This window comes from Trachemys scripta, chromosome 1 (genome assembly GCF_013100865.1).
Source record: "Trachemys scripta elegans isolate TJP31775 chromosome 1, CAS_Tse_1.0, whole genome shotgun sequence".
In the NCBI taxonomy this organism is placed as follows: Eukaryota; Metazoa; Chordata; order Testudines; family Emydidae; genus Trachemys; species Trachemys scripta.
Window position 1 is genome coordinate 154,036,026 of NC_048298.1, and position 9,021 is coordinate 154,045,046.

The following is a 9,021-nucleotide window of genomic DNA, read 5'->3' on the forward strand; positions in this document are numbered from 1 at the left end:
CAGGGGTCAGGCTGGAGACTCTTGCCTATATGCTCGGGGTCTTACTGATCGCCATATTTGGGGTCGGGAAGGAATTTTCCTCCAGGGCAGATTGGCTGAGCCCCTGGAGGTTTTTCGCCTTCCTCCGCAGCATGGGGCAGGGATCTCTAGCAGGAGGGTTTCTGCCGATTGAAGCCACCTAAAACAGGATTGGGGACTTCAACAGCAGAGTCCAGGGAAGGGGTAGGGACGGTTTTGTGGCCTGCAGCATGCAGGGGGTCAGACCAGATGATCATAATGGTCCCTTCTGACCTTAAAGTCTATGAGTCTATGAGTCTATGAACAGCTGGTTGATATTTTTTTCACAAAAATTAGAAAATTTATAAATATTTCCCATTTTGAATGTTCAAAACAGTAATTTTTCATTTTACAAAATTCTTTATGGCTTCCAAAAACTTTCCAAACCTCAAAGAGACCCTGTGTGAGTGAAAACTGGAACGAGTGCATCCAATCAAGGAGTGAGGAAAATGCAGCATGTCGCAACTTGTACCCAGTCAAAAGCTACACAATGGTAAACAGAAAAAACTAAAATAATAAAAAAAAAATCCCTGACATTTTTATGCAAAAAATCATGCAGAGAATTTTAAGAACTCTTTCAACAAAAAAATGTCACAACTGAAAAATGTTGTTGTAGCTGAAAAATTGTCATGATTTTTTTTTAATATATGCTATTTTTCAAAGAACAAATTTAAGTAGCTCTACTCTTAAGTTATTGAACCATGCTTGGTAAAGTGTGTGTGTTTATGTGTGTGTCTATGTTAAATCTTTTTAAAAAAGTTTCAAGTTACTGGCTGCTGCCTCTACCGAATGATTTTGGATTCACAATCCCCTTAGGTAGCTTTTGAAATCTCAGCCTTTGGTTTCCTGAAACTATATGTTATGCAGAGTTTTCCTGTGACCCTGCAAGGGCAAGGGAGGGCCTGGGCTGCAAATGGGCAACTCAAGGAAAGATATCTCAAGAGTATACTATTTGGACATGGAAAGGGAAGAAAGGAGAGTTGCTGGGTAAAACATATCACAGCTACCTGATAGTAATGTTACATGTTACTAGAGCTAGGCAAAAATTTTCTGTTGAAACTTTTCCCCCCCAGATTGTAAAATGCCTCTTTGCTTTTTGACAAACAATTCTGAAACAAACTTTTTTTTTGGGTGGGGGGAGGAGGGGTTGTTGTTGGTGTGTGTGTGTATGTGGGAGGGGAGGAGGTTGGATTGTTTTGCTTTTAGGGAAACATCCCCAAACTCACTTATTTCCTACCTCCCCCTTTTTCCAGTGAAGGCAGTGCAAGTTTTCCCAAGAAACAAAATGTAATTTAGTTGAAGATTTTTTTTTTTTTTTGTCAAAAGAATGAAAAATAACATGGGAAAACTTCAAATGGAAATGAAAATGTTTCCTTTCCATTCACATGTGTATGAAACATACTTCTTTTTTTTTTTTTTAATCATTCTGCATGTTAACTAAGGTGACAAGGCATGGACAGCACACCTGGCTGGGAGTTCTGGCTTCTATTTCTGGTTCTGTCATTGACTGATTGTGTGGCCTTCATTGTTCCGTGACTCAGTTTCCCTACCTGTACAATAAGGATAATAGTACTCAAATACCTTTGTAAAGCACTTGGAGACCTACACACAATAAGTTCTAGATAAGGTCTGGTAATTACTGTTAATAAAAACCAGGGGTGGGGCCTTAGTTGTGTCCCAGAGCTCAGATATTAGACCCCTAACACCTTGGCCTGCATTGGGCTTCTTTACCCATTTCTAATGAAAGCAACAACAACAATAAAAAAGCAGTTAACCTGATGTTCAGTCTAAAATGACTTGAAATCAGCATTTGTTTAAAGGATAAAATTATCTCTGCTAGACATGGAACATGCTGAGAGTCCCACATGGTGAGAGAGATTTTTAAATAATAAATTCTGCCTGGTATCAGTTCTAATTAGCAAATTGAATTTTCTCCTGTCACATGTGTGCTTCTGTTCTTCTCAGGCCTTACTTTTCTCTAAGGTGGTGTGTCTGAGGCAACCACACACCTGCAGGGAGAAGGGCATGGGTTTTTTTGTTTGTTTTTTTCTTTAAGCAGTTAAAGGCATGTGGGACTGGATGCTGTAGTGACAGACAAGAAAGAAAACTCTGATGTCTCTGTTAAGACAGAGACGGGTTTAGCTTCAAGGGCATTTCTGAAAATGTAGTCTTTTAAGAAAGGAACTAGCGGCTTTGGGACTTGGCACTTTTGGGCAACAGGGATAAGAATAAGATCTAGTTGATCCAGCCTCATCTTCTTCCTTTTTGTTTCTTTCTAGCCAGCTTGCAGATAGTTCTTCCAGGGGTAAGTTCTAGGAAAAAGCAGCTGGAGGCAAGTCAATTGATCTAAAGTTTAAAGTTTGATTCCCCACCCCCTGGTCAGGAAAGAGTGACTGTAAAAATGACCTACTGGGCTTCTGTATTTATTCATTCTCTGTGGTTTACAAGCCCTGGCTGGGATGATTTAGTTGGGAATTGGTCCTGCTTTGAGCAGGGGGTTGGACTAGATGACCTCCTGAGGTCCCTCCCAACCCTGATAGTCTATGATTCTATGGCTTTTCTTGTCACCAGCCCTGCAGACTCAACCCAGTTCCTGAAAAATGTAGGTGTGTCCTCTCTGCCTTTTATGTCACCAATACAAATGATTCTCTGGTTACCATGTACCACAATTTTGCTGATGCTAGAGGCAGAATAGAATCCATCTTTTTCTCCCATAACTATTGTGGCTCTGCAGGGATAGTAAAACTTTGGTTTTGTTGGTGAAGTAAGCCAACATGACTTGCAGATACACAAGGAACAGCTTTGTTGAATGAGACCGCGCCATCTTTGAATTCAGCTGTTTCTTTCCTGAGTGCAATGCTTTATATTCTCTCTCCCAGAGCCAAAGGTGAAACTGATTGGAAACTTGCGCCACAGCCTGCCACCTAATGATAAGTTGGTGACAAAGATCTTGATTATAATGATTTATAGCAGAAGGGAGGGCAACAGAATACGTCACAGAAACCTAAAATAGATTCAGCTCTCAGCTGTTCCTGTGCTCATTCAAATTGGCCGAACATTAAATTCTGGCTACAACCAAGAATTCCTCATCTAACCTCAAATAAAATTAAATTTTTATCATGGGAGCCCCTGCAGCTTTTATTGAAAGATATCTAAAATATAATGTAGGGATCAATCCTGAATGGACAGGGATGGGATAGATGACCTAATAGGGACTTGCCATTTCTATCTTATGTGATTGCATTATAGTCCTCTTATTGAACTACATTAGAATATCTATAAAATTAGCATCACCCCAGAAAACTGTAATGGACAGTAAGCACTAAGGAGCCAGGTTTGGCAGCAGAGATGACAAAGAACTATTATTAATTGCACCAGGTCACAGCTTAGACCAAGTCAGCTCAGGCATTTGGGAACATCAAGTTTACAATGCAAGAGAGAGTCCTGTGGTACCTTTAAGACTAACAGATGTTTTGGAGCGTAAGCTTTTGTGGGTGAATGCCCACTTCGTCAGATGAGTGTAATGGAAATTTCCAGGGGCAGGTATAAATATGCAGGCAAGAATCAGTCTGGAGATAACGAGGTTAGTTCAATCAGGGAGGGTGAGGTCCTCTGCTAGCAGTTGAAGTGTGAACACCAAGGGAGGAGAAACTGCTTCTGTAGTTGGCTAGCCATTCACAGTCTTTGTTTAATCCTGATCTGATGGTGTCAAATTTGCAAATGAACTGAAGCTCAGCAGTTTCTCTTTGGAGTCTGGTCCTGAAGTTTTTTTGCTGTAAGATGGCTACCTTTACATCTGCTATTGTGTGGGCAGGGAGGTTGAAGTGTTCTCCTACAGGTTTTTGTATATTGCCATTCCTGGTATCTGACTTGTGTACATTTATCCTTTTACGTAGTGACTGTCCAGTTTGGCCAATGTACATAGCAGAGGGGCATTGCTGGCACATGATGGCATATATACGTGCAGTGAGTGAACCGGTGATGTTGTAGCTGATCTGGTTAGGTCCTGTGATGGTGTTGTTGGTGTAGATATGTGGGCAGAGTTGGCATCGAGGTTTGTTGCATGGATTGGTTCCTGAGTTAGAGTTGTTATGGTGCGGTGTGTGGTTGCTGGTGAGAATATGCTTAAGGTTGGCGGGTTGTCTGTGGGCAAGGACTGGCCTGCCTCCCAAGGTCTGTGAAAGAGAGGGATCATTGTCCCGGATGGGTTGTAGATTACTAATGATGCATTGGAGAGGTTTAAGCTGAGGACTGTAGGTGATGGCCAGTGGAGTTCTGTTGGTTTCTTTCTTGGGCTTGTCTTGTAGCAGGAGGCTTCTGGGTACACATCTGGCTTTGTTGATTTGTTTCCTTATTTCCTTGTGCGGGTATCGTAGTTTTGAGACTGCTCGGTGAAGATCTTGTAGGTGTTGGTCTCTGTCTGAGAGGTTGGAGCAGATGCGGTTGTAATATATAACATTGTCTGTTATATATGCCATCATGTGCCAGCAATGCCCCTCTGCTATGTACATGGGCCAAACTGGACAGTCACTACATAAAAGGATAAATGGACACAAGTCAGATATCAGGAATGGCAATATACAAAAACCTGTGGGAGAACACTTCAACCTCCCTGCCCACACAATAGCAGATGTAAAGGTAGCCATCTTACAGCAAAAAAACTTCAGGACCAGACTCCAAAGAGAAACTGCTGAGCTCCAGTTCATTTGCAAAGTTGACACCATCAGCTCAGGATTAAACAAAGACTGTGAATGGCTAGCCAACTACAGAAGCAGTTTCTCCTCCTTTGGTGTTCACATTTCAACTGGTAGCAGAGGACCTCACGCTCCCTGATTGAACTAACCTTGTTATCTCCAAACTGATTCTTGCCTGCATATTTATACCTGCCCCTGGAAATTTCCATTACATGCTTACGACGAAGTGGACATTCACCCATGAAAGCTTATGCTCCAATACATCTGTTAGTCTTAAAGGTGCCACAGGACTCTCTGTTGCTTTTTACGGATCCAGACTAACACGGCTACCCCTCTGATACAAGTTTACAATGATTATTACACAGGCATTAGAATAATCATTTCATTCATAGACAAAGGGGGCCTATCTTTATAATATCTGGCTGCTGAATCTGAATCTGCCTTTTTCTTAAAAGTGTCATTTACCAATTGCTGCCAACTTCAGCTCAGTTAGAAAGTCAACAAGAAAAACTCGTGAAATCTTGACATCTCAAAAATAAACACAAAATTAAAAGTAATAGTGTTTTAGTCATTGGAATGGTTCTTTCTCTCATCACCACAGAGAAAAGCTGGGTGGGGAAATCTTTGTCCCAAACCATGAGAATTTGAGATTTAAACATTTTTTCCCATCCTAAATTATAACGAAAAGTTGAAATATCAAAAATGTTCACGAAAATAATAATATCAGATTGGGTCAATCAAAACATTTCGTTTCAATAATTTTCAAATGTTTACTTTTCATTTTTACCTTTTAAATTTTTCCGTGTTTTTACTATACATTTAAATCTCAAAACAAAAAAGTCATTTTGACCCAAAACCTAGAAAATTTTAATTCAGAAAAAATGGAAACAATTCCAAAACTTTTCAAATTTTTGTTGAAATGGAAAATTTGACAACACCGACTCTTTCCCACAAACATTTGTGCTTCTTTACACACCATCCTTCAATATTTTCAATGGTTTCCTGTTCATCCCTGAATCCAAATCAAGGCTGTTCTCCTAGGATTTCTAAACACTTTTTGGATTCTCTTCACCTTACCACTTTGACCTCATTCTCCTGTTCCATCACCTACTCACTTCAATCCTCCAGTTGTTGCGTTCTTCATGCTTACTCTCTAGGACTCTTAACTATTGGAGGTAATTTAGCTGTGGTGATTAATTTAAGGAATCTACACCCAATGTGTTAGCTTTGTGCTCTCGTCATGCCAACTATTTAACCCCTCCCCCCCAAGTGATCTGTATGTGGATGAATTGTTTTTTCCTGGTCCATGAAATGTATTACAACAGATCAATTCCATTGTAATATATTTTGTGCTAGTCTAGGTTCAACATAGGGAACCTGGAAGTGAAAAGCTCTGTATCCTATTATCTGTCCCCTAAGGCACTTGCAAGCCACAGTATATTTTTGTCCATTGCTGGCTTACAGACCTTTCTGTCGTCATCAGTGCTGAAAATCTGAACTCTGGAAATAGAATTATTTTATTTAAAACACGCCTTAAAAGTCCTTTATGTCTAAGCAAGACTTTTAGAAGTTCCCATATACTGTAGATTTAATTCAAATGATAGTTACTTGTATTCTATATTTTAATATAGAATACAAGAAAAAAATTTGGAAGAAGAGAACTTTCTTGACTGCTTTATTTTCCCCAAAGCAAGAAACTAACTATTACAGTGAAAATATAAAATTAATCTTTCTTACATTTTGTAATTTCACAAGCAGCAGAATATTAATGGAAGCTCGGGAGATCCTACACTTGAAGGGGGGGGATAATAAATTCAGTCACTTTTCTTCTGTCTCACTGAATGTCAGTACAATGCCACATTATGATTCAGCACACACCATCCACACTAAAAAGCTCATATTCTGGGGTTCAGAGCTTTTCATCAAAGACCCACATAGTGCATCATAACCCTTTGAAAATGTGCAGTTGGTAGGCTGGTGGTGTTCCAAATGCTGGCAGATGTACTCACACAAATATGAGATGCTAACTCTTTTCTTTTCTCTGTTTTCAGCCAGACACAAGTCAACAGCATTCCAGCTTACACACCTTCTGTTAACGAAGGGAAAGGAGCGATGAAACACTGCCAGGAAGTGAGTCTGAAAAGGAAAGTGATTTTAATGGGATCAATCAGTATGGGCTCTTCTGGCTTATTTTTGTCCACCTAATCCTGCTTTGGATGGTTAAAGGTGACCATCCCAATCCCACCTGCTCACAGAAAGAGGGACTCCAGGTGAATCCAAAGGGACTGTACTGATTTGAGAATGTAAAAATGCAGGGGGAAATGAAGGCGAAACGACAAACTGTTGAGGTCACAGCTGAAATTAAAGGTGAAGGGCGAATAAAAATGCCTTCCTCTTCCTTCTCTGTCTAAAGGAAGTTTTCACAAGAGGAAATTTCTGAGAAAACTGTGATTATTAATACAGTTGGCCTTTGTTAACTGTATTGGTTTTTATTTTCATTATCACAAGAGGGGTCTAGTCGGCAAAAGATAACACCTCAGAAGGAGTAGTAGGGTTTCTTTGCCCCTGGCAGATGTGGGAAGAAGGATGAAAGTCTCTGAAAGACCACATAAATATTGCTAATAGGAAATGGATGTCTGAAGACCAGCTCTTCTTCCCTCCCCAATGCAATTAGCTGTGGCAAGATTGGGAGCCAAGGATTCCTCGTTACCCCTCTCTCCGTGAAACATCGGGGAACATTTTCAGAAGTGCTCAAGTCTAATTTTCAAAAGCACCAAAGTAATTTAGGTGCTTTTGAAAAGTTTACCTATTGGCAACTTCTTCCCCCCCCCCTCTTTTCTGTTCAACAAGAGCAGAGGAGGAGAAGGTCATGGTGCCCTTGGATGACAGCACTAATCTTCCTGAAAGCGAATGCCAGTGAGACCTCTTTATGACACTGAATTTCAGTATAAGTTGAATGAAGCTTTATTACAAGGAATATTAAAAGTCTGTTGAAATACATGTAAGCTACTCAGGACTTTCACTGTACTCCATGGACTAGTCTGCAAACACATACAACCAACCTAGTGTGGCTGCAGTTACATTAGTATAGAGGGGCTTATACCAATATATATGATTGCTGTCAGGGAAGGCGAATAAGCTGTACCAGAGGTCGGCAAAGTTTGGCACGTGGCTCGCCAGGGTAAGCACCCTAGCTGGCTAGGCCAGTTTATTTACCTGCTGACGCAGGAGGTTCAGCTGATCGCTGCCCCCACTGGCCACGGTTCGCCGTCCCGGGCCAATGGGGGCAGCAGGAAGCGGCGTGGGCGAGGGATGTGCTGGCCGCGGCTTCCCACCACCCCCATTGGCCCGGGACAGCGAACCGCAGCCAGTGGGGACCGCGATCGGCCGAACCTGCACGTCAGCAGGTAAATAAACTGGCCCGGCCCGCCAGGGTGCTTACCCTGGCGAGCTGCGTGCCAAACGTTGCCGACCCCTGAGCTATACTCATATAAAGCACCATTATGCCAATAGAGATGTATTAACACTAGTGGTTGTACAGATTTTAAAATAATTTGGTGACAAAATCATACCCCCTAACTGAAAGAGTTAAATTGGTACAAAAACTGTATGTAGACCAAGGGTTTCACTATAACCTGGCCTATACTATAAGGCCACGATCCTGCACCATTAAAGTCAATGGAAGCTTTGCCATTGACTTCAGTAATCATGGGATCAAACCTTAGAATTGCTATTTATTCCTTAGCAGCTGTATCCCCCACCCCCATTATGACTCCCTCTAGTTTGGACCTGGCACAAGTACTGTTTGCATTGTGGCATCTAATCCAGCTCAGAACAGGGTTAGGTGACACCATGGTGTAAAATTGCCTGGACCTAGTCAACACTAGAGCTTGCACTACTGGTAACATCATTGCTAAATATGGCCACAAAATTTCCTAGTGCAGAAACATCTTATAGGTGGGTTCCACTCTATTTGGAAACAAGAAATTAAAATTTCAGTTCTCGGACATAATACACTCCATGAAAACCCTAAGTAATAGACATATAACAATATTGTTAATAATAAAATAATATTGTATGGAAATGCACTACTAGTTTTTACCTGCATGTAATAAAACATGTCAGGTTAGTTCAACTAGTTACCTGGTACTGTTGCAGAGAATTTTTTTTTTTTTTTAAGGAAATGTCAAAGTTTCCAAAAGCTTTGACTACCCTATAAGCTGGGTTTAAATAAAATCAGAATTTTTTTGGTCAACATTTCTGGAATTAA

At 40.8% G+C, this 9,021-nt stretch overlaps 1 long non-coding RNA gene across 1 annotated transcript in view; it reads left to right on the forward strand.

Moving 5' to 3' along the window:
* The window catches only part of LOC117871050, a 53,291-nt gene extending 45,830 nt beyond the window's left edge, over window positions 1-7,461 (forward strand). Inside the window, exon 4 of the long non-coding RNA XR_004644136.1 lies at window positions 6,803-7,461. This is a non-coding gene — a long non-coding RNA (uncharacterized LOC117871050). The remainder of the gene's footprint in view (window positions 1-6,802) is intronic.
* The last annotated feature ends 1,560 nt before the right edge of the window (window positions 7,462-9,021 follow it).